This window comes from Polypterus senegalus, chromosome 9, assembly GCF_016835505.1.
Source record: "Polypterus senegalus isolate Bchr_013 chromosome 9, ASM1683550v1, whole genome shotgun sequence".
Lineage (NCBI taxonomy): Eukaryota > Metazoa > Chordata > Cladistia > Polypteriformes > Polypteridae > Polypterus > Polypterus senegalus.
The window spans coordinates 182,040,932-182,056,474 of NC_053162.1; the positions used below are offsets into that span (position 1 = coordinate 182,040,932).

The window sequence follows — 15,543 nt, forward strand, 5'->3', positions numbered from 1 at the left end:
CCTCACTCACTCGCCAGCTTCAGGGCGTGTTCCTTAACTCCGCTTAGCTTGCAAACGAGAGAACAATTGAATTCAACTTTGTTTGATAAAGTGTTACTTAGGTCTTGATGAGTTTGAGTCTGGATAGTCTCTTAATTGTCTGCCACAATGAAAAGATAGATTGCAATTCAGATTGTGGATCGTGATATGATTTTTTTGGAAAGATCGCCCACCCCTAATTTGACTAATCAAGTGTCCAAATTTATGTAGGATTCATTAACCCTTTGGCGAGCTACTTGGAAAGGGGTTGCAAGCTACCAGTAGCTCGCAAGCGATGTGTTGGAGACCCCTGGTCTAGAATGACATCCAGGCTCTTAACCTGGGAAGAGATGTTTGTGTTAATGTTGTTAATTAAACTAGAAGAAGGATGGTTTACCTTAGCGAACATAGATTTAGAACCAGTTTTATTGCTATTTAAAAACAATTGGGAGTCATCCATGACTTTATGTCTTGGAGACATGCCGTTAAGAGTATTTGGAGGGAAAACAGAAGTGTATTTAGTGGATAAGTTGTGTCATCAGCATAAGGATGAAATTTAATATTACCTATTGGGAAGAAGTAAATGAGAAAAAGAAGCAGCTCCAAAAAAGAACCCCGCAGAACTCCCCGAGTAACGACTGCACTCTCGGATTTAAAGCCCTTTACTTGAATAAACTGCGTCCCATCAGCGAGGTAGGAAGAAAACCATTGGAAGACAAGGCCACAGACTCCAAAACTAGCCAGTCGTTTCAAACGTATCTGATGAGATATGGTGTTAAATACAGCGATTTGGTCAAGAAGTACAAGAATTGGGAAAAGTCTCATGTCAGCTGCCCGGAGATGACCATTTGTGATTTTGACCTGGTCAGTTTCTGTGCTGTATTTAGGACGAAAATCAGATTGGAAAAAAAACTGTTCAAAAAGCTTATTTTGGGTGTTTTTATTTTTTTTAAATAAATGTCTGCTGAGGCGAAATGAGAGCGGCCACAAGCCATTGAATGAATTAACAATTGGTTTAATGAACAACAAGAATCGGCTTGTAATTATGAAACTGGTTGGAGTTTAAGGGTCCAGCTTAGCTGGTGGTCTGATGGCTCACCTCATATAGCAATTTTGTTTCCCGTTTATGGAAAAGAATGAAGCAATTCAGAGGACTTAATTTTTTTTAAAAAGTAATCTAAAATGATGTTAATTAGCAGTAAAAAAAATGTTTAACAATCACGAAAAGAGTTAGAATGAAAACCTGCAGCCACTGCGGTCCCCCAGGATCGGAGTTGGAGACCCCTGCCTTTAAATCGCTTCCAGCGGCCGCATCCAGTAAAACGGCGTCTCTTCGACACGGGGAAAGTCAAGAATCTTAACATGCACGTCTTTAGGCACATACAAATAGCTGAACATAGCTGGTTAAGTGTTACTGACTAACCTGCTGCCATTTAACTGACAAAAAGGAAAATGAAACTCCTTCGGCATCGGATTCGTGGAAGTGCTGTAGATGAACGCCGAGCCTTTCCGAAAGCGCTCGGGTATTCGCCTAGGGTTACCGGTACTTCCCGCAATGGACGAACCTCTCCGGAGTCCCCGCCGCTGTCGCCTCATCGGACAGACCCGACCGTGACGATCTCGAAATATTCCAAAACATTACCCCGTCGCCCGGAGCCCCGAACTCGCCCTTAAGTTCCCTAGTCTCGATACCCGAACGCCGCCGACCCGGAAGTCTGCGCTCACGGGAATTGACACATTCACTTCCGGCTGGGGATGAGCGCTGCGAGAGCAAGAGGCCTGAGAGCCGAAACGCTGCGGGGGGCGATGGGCGAAATTTAACAGAGCAAAGAAAAAAAAAGAAAGAAAGAAAACCGTCAACATTCGCCAAACAACAGAAGCCACGACAGCGAGCACCGAAGACAAAAGCAGGTAAGTGATCGAGTCGCTGTCTCTCTCTCTCAATGGCAGAGAAGAGAAGGGTGGGGGAAGGAGGCGGGAAACGCAGAAGAGAGGCGCTCGGGGTGAGGGTGTGGGGTCGCCCCCGCGTCGTCTCCGGTAGTTCCACTGGCCAAAACGTCAGCAACTCCTAGCCTAAGCCTTCCGCGGGACAACTTCATGTGAAGCAAGAATCAAACGCGTCACGAGCGCCCAAAGCGAACAGGCACTCCGTCTGGGAAACAACTTCTTCCACCTTTCCAGGGAGCGAGAGCTGCTTGCGCGGTAGGCTATCGAAACGTCTTGCATTTTTTTTTTTATTTAATATTTGACTAGCTGGCAGAAAACTGCAGTTCCTCGATGCAAAGAATGCGCGTGTTGGAGTGTGTGTGGGGGGGTCATCAGTAGTTTGTATTAGGTCCCCCTCGAGGGTTCGGGGTGTCCTCTTATTGACTGTCTACTTCTGTTTGGCATGACACTCATTGTGTATGCGCGTATTTTAGCGACGCCCAAGGGGCTTTTAGGAGCGTGGAGAATTTTGTTTTTCCTCGATCGCTGGACAGGATTGGAAAGGCCTTGCGAGGTTGGTGCAGGAATTTGCGATCGGGACTGTTGCCTTGAAATCGACCCCCAAAGCGACGTAAAATGGAGTGGGGAGGGGGTGGGGTCAGCTGTCATGTTCGGTTAGATAGAAAAAAAGCAACATTAACAACAACAACAACCAAAAAAAAAAAAAAAGAGAGAGAGAGAGACGCGTCCCGTGATGGGCTTTTGAGGTGAATGCGATTTTGAATTCTTGCATGCCACATAGTTGCAAGCACGTAAGCACATCTGCTCTTCCCGTGCCTTCATATTGACTTCATTTCTGTACGAAGCAATGTGTGGGTACTGTACGGTGTGTTTAGAGACGATGTGCTGCTTATAATTTTTCAGTCTTTGATTAATATATTCATGTGCGATCGATTCTGACGTTGTAGAGACTTCTCAGCAGGACGCATTGTCAAATACAGGCATTTCAAGAATGGTTGAGTTCAATTAAGGGAGCACACCCTTTCAAGATAAAAGAATGCAAGATGGTGTGGCATAGTGGTTAAGGCTTTGGATTTTCGTTCCTAAGGTTGGCAGTTCAAATGCCAACACTGTGGGACTATGAGGGAAACCAAAAAGAAATGTAACCTATTGTATCCCACATGCTGTAAGTTGCTTTGGATGAAGACTTCAGCCAAGTAATTAGTAATATTATGATAATATTACTTATTAAAAAATGAACAAGAATTGAATCCGCATGGGCTTAGGGATTGTTAACTTTTTTCCTTATTTTATGCCTTTTTTTACCATGTCAGTTAAGATTCCCCAGTTGGTGTTTTTAATTGGAGGTCCCCTTGTTGATTTTTTTAAATGATGATAATTTTTTGAAGGCAAAGCAGTATGGCATAGTGGCTAAGGCTTTGGACTTTAAATTCGAAAGGTTGTGAATTCAAATCCCACTGATGACATTGTGTGACCATGGGGGGGAATGTAACCAATTGTACCTCAAATGTAGTCAGGTGTGGATAAACATGTCAACCAAAAACAATTAATGATGATGAGACTATATTGCAGACAGACAGTGTGGCGCAGTGCTTCAGTCCCTAAGGTTGTGAGTTCAAATCCTGCTGATGACATTGTGAGACCATGAGGAAGTCACTTCTCCTGCCTGTGCGCCAATGTAAAAACTTAAAGAAATGTAATCTATTGTATCTGAGATGCTGTAAGTTGCTTTGGATAAAATAGTCAGCCAAGTAATTAGTAATCATTTTTGTCCGGCGACACAGTGTGGCATAGTGGTTAAGGCTTTGGATTTGAATTCAAAACCTTTGGGATTTAAAATCCCGCTGCTGACATTGTGTGACCATGAGCAAGTCATTTTGCCTGTCTGAGCTGTAATTTGCTTTGAGTAAAGATGTCAGGCAGGTAATTAGTAACGATTATTAATTAGTAATAATTTTTTGGCAGGCGACGCAGTGTGGTGCAGTGGTTAATGCTTTGCGCTTTAGTCCCTAAGGTTGTGAGTTCAAATTCCACTGTTGATATTGGGTGACCGTGAGGAAGTCACTTCAACTGCCAGTGCTCCAGTGGGAAAACTAAAAGAAATGCAATCTATTATGTCTCAATTGCTGTAAGTTGCTTTGGATAAAGACGTCAGCCAAGTAATTAGTACTGATGATAATTTTTTGAAGGCGAAGCAGTATGGCACAGTGGTTAAGGTGTTGGACTTTAAGTGCCAAAGGCTGTGAATTGAAAATCCATTGCTGACATTGTGTGACCGTGAGCAAGTCATTTTACCTGCCTGAGCTCTTGTTGTTGGGAGGGCGGGATGTAATCCATTGTATCTCAAATGTACTAAGTTGTCGTGGATAAACATGTCAGCCAAAAAACAACTGATAATAATGATGAGAATATTTTGCAGACAGGGAGTGTAGCGTATTGGTTAATTCTTTGCGCTTCAGCCCCTAAGGTTGTGAGTTCAGATCCCACTGTTAACATTGTGTGACCACGAGGAAGTCACTTCAACTGCCAGTGCTCCAGTGGGAAAACCAAAAGCAGTCTAATCTATTGCTTCTGAGATGCTGTAAGTTGCCTTGGATAAATGTATCAGCCAATTTGTTTTATATAGCTCCTTACACAGTTCACGTTTTAAATTGCAAACCAGATAGGGATACCCTTCAAAATGGGAAGATAAAAATGCTGAATTGTAAATAATTCAATTAAGTGTAAAACCACTGGAAAGTAAACATTTGGAAAAGCATTCAAAAACGAACAAGAATTAAATCAGCACAGGCTTAGGGATTGTTAACTTCTTTTCCTTATTTTATGCCTTTTTTACCATGTCAGTTAAGATTCCCCTGTTGGTGTTTTTAACTGGAGGTCCCCTTGGTGATTTTTGTTTTTTCTGCAAAGTTTGTTTTTATTTATGTCCAATCAATATTGTTTATCACCGCCTTTTTCAAAGTGTGCTGAAACTAGTCACTGCACTTGTTTATTTTTCTGCTTTCTTCCCCAAATTTTCTGCCCTTGTATTTGTTAGGCAAGCCCACTACCAATCCGTCTATCAATCTAGCACTCTGTCTGCTTGTATATTTACAGTATAGATAAATATAGCAGGCAGTGTGGTGTAGTGGTTAATACTTCAAACCCTGAGGTTGTGAGTTCAAATGTCACCAATGACACTGTGTGATCCTGAGCAAGTGACTTCACCTGTCAGTGTGCCAATGTGAAAACTAAAAGAAATGGAGAAAAATTGCATCTCAGATTATTTAAGGTGGGTTGGATAATGGTGTCGGCCCAATAAGAAGTAATGGTGATAAAACAAGTGTTTTGAAGGCAGGCAGTTTGGTGTAGTGGTTAAGGCTTTGGACTTCAAACCCTGAGGTTGTGAGTTCACGTCCCACTACTGATACTGTTTGATGGTGAGCTGATCACTTCAGCTGCTAATGCTCCAGATGGGGAAAAAAACAAAACAATTTTACCTCAGATGTTTAAAGTTGCCAAATAAGTAATTAGTAGCATGCATTACCAAATTCTGGTAGATTTAAAAAAATGGTTATGTTAATAAAAGGTGGCACACCTTACTAAAATAAAAACTGCAAGACTGTCTTAATTTTATGGAACTTCTTTCACATCCACAGTCTACATTGCACCTTTCAAGTCAGAAGTGGATACCATTCAAAACTGTAAGATCATAATACAGTACTGAATTCTGAATAATTCAAATAAGTGTAAAACCACTCAAAGTCAGCATTTGGAAAAGCCTTCAAAAGTTAACAAGAATTGATTCTGCATAGATTGTGTTTTGCAAAGACCACCAACAAAAGCGAAGTCACTAGAAAAACTGATCTATAGCAGGAATGTTTTACTCGTGTGCCATTGTGTGTAGCATGCTCAAGAGTGAGGAGCTTCAGTGAACTAATGCTGCAAACCCCATGGGGGAAAATATTGCGTACAGGAATGTACTCCGTTACATACTGTACACTACGTAGTGCTTCTGATACATCTAATCAGCCCTCTACTCTATGTATAACCGGGGCATTTTCTATTAGGAAGTTTCCAGGGGTAAGCTGGGTAACGCAGCTAGTGGTATACGTAAAGCTGAATGTGTCTTTGTTCAGTATGCAAAATACACACCATTGAACCTGTTTCAACCGAAAATTGCACAGTTTCCTTTTGTACAGGGGGAAGACCATGGGGTATGTTTTGAACATTTTTTTCACTTGAGGGTCTATTAATTAGGTAAAGTCCCTAGGAGGCATTTTAGGGACTTGGCACAGCTTACAAAGTTCCACGGTGGGTTTAGCCAGTGAGGTTTTGGTTTGGGGCCGGCATTTTCCCCTTGAGTAGTTTCACTGACTTGTATTTTATTCCACCCTGGGCAGCATGGGGACCTCCTTCTATTATAAAATAAATGCATATCTTAATACACGAGAATCAATAATCAAGAATGTGTAATGTGAATATGTTACATTTTCTTAAGACAATGCGGGATAATTCATTTTTTTCTATAGTAAGATGTCATTTTATATAATAGTATATATTTGTTTTTTGACATTACTGTACTTAATTATTCTTCTGCATATGAACTTTTATATTAAACGTAAATTAGATCAATATTAAAAAAAAAAAAAAAAAAGATACAGGAAGGACTTGTTGAACTACAGTGTCACTGACCTGCAGCCGGACATGCCGCCAACTTCACTATTCTGCAGCCCCCATAGACAAGCTGTGAGGTTTCCCTTGCTGACTATTAAATTGGTGTCATGGTGTTGTTTGTTTTTGCTCAGTTAAGTTTAGGTTTCTGTGAAGTTGGATTTTTCTGGACCATGAGACTGATCCATTAGTGAAAACTGTTTTCCAACTTAGGTCAGCAAATAACTAGCCAAAAGTTGTTTTTGTGAGACAGTCAGTGATTTATATATAAATATGTGTGTTTATGTGTGCGTATATATACAAAAATATATATATTTATATATACAGGGGTGGGCAAAAATGGGCTTGCATTTGTCTGTTTGGAAAAAGACATACAGGTTGTGATTGCTACACTCAAGCACACTTTAATAAGAATATGACAAACAAATGGGCAATATAATAATAATTTATTAAGAATGTAAGAATAAAAAGAATAAACTGTTTCACATACTCACAACTATAAACCTACTTTTGCTCACCACTGTATATATAATGTATATTTATTTATTTATATAAACTGTATATATAATATACACACACATGCACAAGGGACTACCAGTTGACCACTCACAGTTTATGGTAAAGCCTGAAATTTTGATTTAATCTTTAAACAAGAGACATTAAATAATTTCATAAAAACTACTAATGTACCTGTTTGTAATATATGGGTGTGTTTACATCGGCTAACAAAAAGATAAATCCTTGTTCTTACACATTTTTCTGCATACTTTATTTACCCTCGTTTGCCAGCTAATCTGCACCTTTATGTCCTGATGTAAGAGCACTGGTGTTCAGTGCACAGAAGCAAATACATTGTCAATTAATGAGCTATTACATAGAATGATTTGATTACTTTCACGGCTAAAAAAAAGTTGGAAAAATTACAAAAAAAGTTTAAATACGGTATACATTTTATTTAAAGGCGTTTTTGAAACTTGTTTTGTGTAAAAGAAACAAAGTAGTGGTGCCATAGCTGACTAAAGCTAGCTCTGTTGAAAATATTTTACAAGGGAAGAGCAGTAGTGGATAGAAATATTGACGGATTATAGAAATGTTTGTAGGCCAGTTTGCTTTTTAGAACCTCAGCTTGAAAGATTTTTTTTTTTTACCCCAAAATGTGAACTTTTAGAGGTATTTCCAAAAGAAAATAAAATGTATTCATTAAACTAGAACTTCTGATATTACTTTGTTCAAAATCAATGCAATGGTTTCTCAGAATTGTAATAAATGTGTTAAATTTAGTCAGAGTTGGTTGATCCATTCATAAATTATGACTGTGTGAGCTCCAGACACATGGACTATGTTCAAGAATATTGTGGCCACTAAATTCAATAATTGATTATTTGACATTAAAATATTTATATCATTCATATTGGAAAGCGAGTCAAAACTTTGGGGCCTACGTTTGTGTTTCATAATTTACATGAAGTAAACAGGCCTTTAACATGCTGTTTTCACTGTAAATGAACTTTTTAGCTATTGTACATACTGATCATTATGTTGCTCTCAATATCTATAAATATTCCATATTAAGTAAGTCCTTAAAAAACATTTTGTTTCTTTTTTCTTTTCTTGAGAAACTGTTCTTCATTTCCAGGCAGAGCGTCATTGTTGGATTTTTTTACATCTTATAGGGTAAACACATTACTGGGAAAGGCTTAAGTGCTTATGTTTTGTTACTTTAACTTTAAATATGTGTGAACACTATAGTTCCAGGAAGAATGTAATAAGCGGCTTTTTTTTTTTTTAAAGTACCAGTTACCAGAGTACTTGATGACTACTTTCCACCCCTTCTCCATAGATACAGCTTTTCCAACACCTAGCAGTATCTGGTATGGCTGAAAGTCAAGATCACTGTACATTAAAAAATTCTGACAGTTTTGGTAGCTACTGGTGTAGCATATTGCTACACATTTTCAGACGGAACTTTTTTTAAATTTTTTTTTTTACCAAATGTATTAATGATTGATTGGCATGCCTCTAATCAGTCGCTTATATAATGCTCTGCTTATCAGATTTATTTGATACCTGGCATAACGTATCGAGGTACAGCTTCTTTCTCACTTCCTCGCACAGCCTCCAAGCACACAATTTTTTCCCCCCTGTCCTCCCTCCCTGCTTCACACCAGCAGCTTTAAACAAACCTACTCTGACAAGCCCCCTTCGTCTAAGACAAAATTTATGGTGGTCAAATCCAACATCAACTCTTCAGTCAGGTTGTGCCTCTCATAACTCTGGGTAATAACCCTTGAAAGGGAAGGCTCACTTATACAAGTCCACACACCGAGATATTACTTTTAACACACTAGTACACTGACAGAAAATCACATTTCCCATTTCATTTTTGCATGCCCAAATTTGCATGTTATGTTGATGGGACATGTTTTACATTATGATATGTTTGCAAGTTGTCGACTCATTTTTTGCACAGCGGTATATATATATATTTTTTTCCTAAATGTAAGTTCTGCAAGAATGATTTCATCCTGTATATTAAATCAACTGGTTTATCACCCTCTCCTAGTCCACCCTATCCACCAAACATTAACTGTGCTTTGTAGCCTGCTAGTTTACATATAACATTGCAATTAACTGTAGTATTAAGCCTCCTGTGATTTCCTTTAAAAGTGTATTCTCCATTTGCTAATTTTTACTTCACTACAAATCACTCTGATGTGTTTTAACACATGTTTTTGTCAGTTTCTTTGGATATGGCTGTCTGCAAAATAGTATTTTTGAACACTCAAGGATTATTGGGACATTGAATCGTTCAAGTATGAAAGACATAACGAATTTCAGTGCCACTGTTTTTATAAAAGACAACAACAGTTCCAGTTGTTTGGAAAGGCTCCTGCTTTCTGTGAACCTTGAATTTAATTAAGCTGGTTTCATTAACAGATGGATGACCAGGTTTGTAGCATGAAGAGAAAAGCAACTCTGCATGACATGTTGGACCGAACTGTCTGTACACTTGTGAGCAGGAAGTTACACGTCACAGACCCATGCACTGTCCAGCTATTAATGTGATGTTCTAATGTAAGCAGCTCAAAAAACCCAGACATCATGTGTTTGGCCTCATTATATTTCATTCACTTTTGCTATATAATTGAAGAGAGTAAAAAAACCTATTTGATGGCAAATGCAATGGAAATAACCCTTTTATAGGTCTGCCCTTGTTAAGTAAAATCCAAGACTTTCATTTCCCTTCTAGGGAAGTGTTCGAGCATACATTATAGACAAAAGTCTGTGATTGCAGTTGTAATCCTATGATGATCTCATGCTGTGACCTGTCACTCGTAATGGCATTCTCTCATGCTCAGCTATTCTGATCAGTCCTTACTTCGTCATTTTAAACTTTTATAATTTACAGAATCGTGAAGACTAGAGTTTGACAGCGTTGAGCATGAGGAAAGATCTAATTATGGACACAGTACCAATTAGTTGCATAATATTCTTGTACTTGGTCCAGCTGGGCCAATTTAAAGTCTCTAATTGACCTGATATTAATACCTTTGCATTGTTTTGGGGACACTTAAACATATTAAAACATACAGATGTTACATGGAGCAACAACTGGGTGTGCAGCTGAGTTCTATTGCCCTTGAGGTAGTATGTCTAACTGCTGTGACATTATACTGGTTTATGTTACACATCAGTCAGGTTTTATAGCCGATTTCACTACAAACATCATCCCAAAGTGCATGATAAAGCAACAAAGGTGACATCAAGGTGACATCTTCATTTGTAATTTAGAGATGGTGGCCTGTTCATTCTGTTTAGTTTCTAGCTGCTGCAAATTGTGCTTTATAATATTTGGAAGGAGCATAATTGTTTTGGAGTTATTTTCCATTATACTATGTGGCTTTGCCCCCTGCTCGCTTCGCGTGCCAACCCCCAGGACTGTGTTACTCTCTAGCCTCTTTGCAGATCTGCTGCTCGCATATGGGGATGCGAGTGGACAATTTAAACAGATTTTTATTTTCATGGGAATTGTTAAATATGCATAACAGAACTATTTTACATTACAGCGAGTAATGAACCATATTAAAAAATAATAAAACGTAATAATTTGAAAGTAAATTATGTTTCAAGTTGCTTTAGAGTTATTCATTGAGTAGTATGGTTTCGTTCTTTTTGGCTTTCAAATTAACACGATAAGACTTTTTAAACTTACACTTTTCCTGTAAAACTTCAGTAAAAACAATTATTTAAATAAAATTTTCATCAATATCGCTTCGAATTTTGATTCTGTGTTTGGACTTTTATTGTGACAACGCAATGTATAACAGCCCGTGATTGAATTTTGTTTCATTCTCTCTATTAAATAAAACAACTTTTTTGAATGTTTGGTTCTGTGATTTGTTAATTATCTTTGCAAAAGCTATTCTAATGGGAAACTGTTACTGTTTTAATATGAATGGCATATCAAGATCTCTTTTGTTATCTGCTGAAGAAGTACTACATTACTTTCTTGGATGCATCCTTCTTTCTGCAGTAATTCGTGTGGTGGAAGGCCGAACGGTGTTAACAGTTGTAGATATTCTTTGGGATATTGTAAGTTGATGTTTTCATCTTCTGCACACTCACCACCATCTGTTTCAGCTTAGTCTATTGATTTAACCAATTTGCCATGTAACCAGTCGATATGGCGTTCATTCGTTTGACTTCTTTGTTTCTCAGTGCTAGGATTGCCCATGTTCTAATTTTTTCTGTTCATAACCCTTCTGGATGAAATTGTTCAATAAGATTTGGACATAATAAGTCTTCTTTTAATAGGGAACTTAAAGTGAAGAAAACGTTAAAATTTACAAGAGCTGCGAGAGCAGGAACTGTTTCTTAGAAAAGCCTGACAAAAGCATTCACACAAATGAGAGGTGAGAGTACCGTGGGCGTGTTTGAATCTGGTTGAGACGAGGGCGTGATTTGAAAAAATCTCATGGCCAAAGTCTTGCGGGACTTGGGAAAAAATCTCTTCAAAAAAAGTCTTGTCTCATCTTGAAAAAATCTCATGGCCAGAGTCTCGCGGGACTTGAAGAAAATCTCTTCAAAAAAGTCTCGTCAGGATATTTTTTTACATATAATCGAGAGATTTAATATGAGGATAAGCTGTGTTTGAAAAGCATTCAGTATTGTAAATTGACCAGTATGGGAAGTTTACATGTCCTCTGATAAGCTGAATTCCTTCACAGAGTTGCTCCCTGTCTGAGCCCATTCCTACAGTGTTAGGCCAGCATCACACTACATGACTATTCCTGTGATTTTCAGTAATACTCTTTATTTATGTAATCTCTAGAAAATCTCAGTAAGTTCTAGACCACACACACCTATACCGTTAATCATGTAATGACACCCCCAGTAATTGAGTCTTAATGCTCTTATTAGTCCCCACAGTTCTTTCTCTGACTTGCTATGACATAAATCTCTTTTGGGTGTGTGAGTGAGAGTCAACAGTCAGTTCTCTTCGTGTTCTCCATCCTTTCCATTTGTTTTTCTTTTTTTTTTTTTTTTGTCTTTAACATGAATTGTCTTCTAGACTTCTGTGTCACTTTTCTTCCCTCGTCCTTCTCATTTGCTTTTTGTCTTTGCCCATACTTTCTCACCACATGAAAAAACATTCGCCCCACTTCTTGCTCCCTTCAATTTAAGCCTTTTTGTTCTTAATTTGATATTGTGATTTATTATCCTCCATTGCTTTGTCTTGGAACACCATATTTAAGAATATCACACTCTTTTTAAGAAAGCCCAGTTATCCGCTTACTCTGTTTAAATCTGTCCATCACTTGTATCTTGCCCCTCATGTAAACATTTTGCAGTGAGTTTATCCATTGATCCTCTCTATCACTTTTCTCTTTTAATGTTTTGCACCCTTCCTCTGTATGTCCCACTGTCTCTTCTTATTGAAGTAATGTGTCAGATTCTCTTTCTTCAATCCTATTTGTCAAAACTCCACTCTCACCTCATATTTTATTTTCTCCTGGACCTTTCCTCATTCTCTGTCTCTCAGTACAGTCGAGCAGGGGTTCCCCCACATTGGAAAATCCATTTTCTTTTTCTGTTGACTCTTGAATGTTTTTTTTTTTATATATCCTGATACACATCTTTAAGGAATGGCTTTCTGTCACCAGGTTTATGGGTGATTTTGTAATTCCACACATCTTATTTCCTTATGTACTTAATGTGACCTGTTCAATTAAAAAAATGTTCACCAAAAAAAAAAAACAGCAGGCACTTAGAAGTGCATTACCCACAAACAGTAAAGCATAGTGACTCAATGTTTCTCACACGTCAAAAAATTAGCAGCGTGTCGCTACTGTAAAAGTTTCCACCACCGCTGCTACTGCAAAATTATATAACAAATGAAAATCCATAACCATTTTCCAGGCCATGTGCATTTCAAAATTCATGCTTTGAAAAATGCACATATGCTGTTTGGCTCCTCTATACAGCTTGACTTTGTTTGTGCACCACCCTGATGACACGTATAATTAAACATTTGCATAAAACACAAAAAATCATGCAGTAAGTTGCAAAAACATCTTTTCAGACTCAAGTTCAAAATAGAAATAACTCAAGGATGGCCGAACTGGTGGCCTTATGGCTTCCATGCAGGAGGGTGAACAACGTAAGTGATGTCCGAGGTGGAATGGCTGTTTAGTCTTCAGTTCTGCGGAGGGAGGAGGAGAGAAGGCATTTGCAAACAGTGCTAACCGCTGCTTTGGCAGATAACTGCCATCAGCGGGGCCCTCAAGCTGTCTCCCAAGTGAAGGCATGTGACAATGATAACAGGTAAAAAAAAAACTTAGTTAAGTGATGTTTGCACTGGTGCTCCACCCTATGGTTTGAGTTCTTCAGAGACGCATGGCTAAAATAATAATACATCTTTTAAAATGATTTATGAAAATTGAAAAACAGCCCGCATTGGAAGGTATCATATATACAGAATGGCAGTATTATTTAGTTAGTTCATTAGCACATACGGAGAAGGCTACTTTTCCTTAATTAATTTGTTAGACCTTATTTTTAGCTGTACTTTAAAGATAACTCACTGTATACTTTTGCTGTTTAGTGGTCCATGTAAAATCAATTTAATGCAATGTGCTATTTAAATATTTCTATTATTTTTATATTGTCTTGTGTATTATATTATAACCAAATTTCCCCAAGAAATCCCCCTATACTCATAAACCAGTCCAGCTGTTTATTCATTATTGTGCAGACCATCATACCAAGTGGTTTGTTCAACTAAATATTATTTTATCTTTTTGGACAACAAGGGAATACTGAAGTCCCTGCACATAACGTTCCTTCCCAACGCATCTCTTTACATTTTTCAAACCAGTCTTTTCTGTTATAAAATCCTGTTCAAGCAGGAATAGGGCAGCACCACAACAAAAGATTTAATATCCATTTAAATATAAACTTTCAGAAAGGGCTGTCGGCATATATATATATTTTTTTTAGTTTATATCGACGCATTACAATTTTGCATTACATCATGTCTACATGTTCACATAGCAGCACAGCCATAGCTTTTGTCATGATAATACGGGTTCACACAGGCTGTCCAGAAACTCCACCGTACATTAAACTGCTGGGAGACATCTTGTCCTTTTGTAACCCACTTAATTCACACCAGAGTTGCAGGAGGTGCTGTAGGTTGTCTCTATTAGTATAGTGCGCAAGGGCATCACAGGGTGAACACACACACACACACACACACACTCTAGAGCCAATTTAGCATTGTCAATTCTTCAGGGACATATTTATTGAAAATAATCTAACAAGAAAGAATAAAGACACTGTGACGTAGTACTATGCTGTATTTATTAAACTAAGAGCATTCCTTACTTTGCTTCAGCTTTTCATTTAAGTAGCAGTTTAAAAAGTAAAATCTGGTTTTGTGAATCTGCAAAAGTTGTATGTTTTTTGAATGTGCAGCTGCATTTAGCTCTGTTACTCAGGTTTTGTGCGTTATTGTGCCTAAGATTTTAATTTTTACTTATCCAGAGTTTTTTATTGACAATTTCTTTTTGTGTTTTATTACTATTATTTATTATTGAAGTTATTAATGTATTTTAATTCGTTTTTTGAATATTAATGTTATAAAAAATGAATTGGTAGTTTTTCCCTTTTTAAAATTCCCTGATTAGCAATATATAAAATAGTAGTAATCTTCAAAATCAGTAAGCAAGATTTCAAAATGTGTATGAATTAACTCACAAAAGTAGTAATTGAAAACCCCCAATTATAATGGAAATGTTCATGTGACCCAAACAGTGGCATTTCCTACTGTGGGTATCTCTATCTATTCTGCTCTATCAGAATGCTGTGGTAAACGCTGATGATTTCTTCAAGGAAACCAGGACTGCAGTTGTTTTAATCTGTGCAAATAGAGGAGAGCGTCGTTGAACTTTGGAAAAGGCATAGGTGGTTGGTGAACGATTTGTATTTGTCTTTCTATATTAGAGCACAAACTACAGTAAAGTTAATGACTACCTACTTGTTCTCAGTGTTCTGTTTACTTTTGCACTGTGCTCCTCTTCTTCTTACTTTTTTAACATGGCTTTCTCATAACTTCATTTTAGTTTAATCCTCATGCTCTGTATATTCAATTAATTATCATTACTATTCATGGTGGCTCCAAAATCCCGACTGACCCCTTCTGTTCTTTTCCCGGATTTCTGTGATGGCGACCTGCGCCCCCACCACCAAATAAAAGCACCGTGATGTCCTACATTGATAGATTAAAGGCCAGGAGTCCACGTGACCGTCACCATCAAGTCCTTCCATAAGATCCCTGAATACCATGAGTAGAATGCCTGGAGGGGGCTGGGTGGTCTCGTGCCCTCAGAACCCCTGCAGATTTTATTTTTTATCCAGCCGTCT

The 15,543-nt window shown here is 38.1% G+C and overlaps 1 protein-coding gene across 1 annotated transcript in view; it reads left to right on the plus strand.

Annotated features, from left to right (window-relative positions):
- Window positions 1-1,822: 1,822 nt before the first annotated feature.
- zbtb34 (zinc finger and BTB domain containing 34) overlaps window positions 1,823-15,543 on the plus strand; it is a 62,862-nt gene continuing 49,141 nt past the window's right edge. Inside the window, exon 1 of the mRNA XM_039764460.1 lies at window positions 1,823-1,929. The gene's annotated coding sequence lies outside the window, so the exon portion shown is untranslated. The remainder of the gene's footprint in view (window positions 1,930-15,543) is intronic.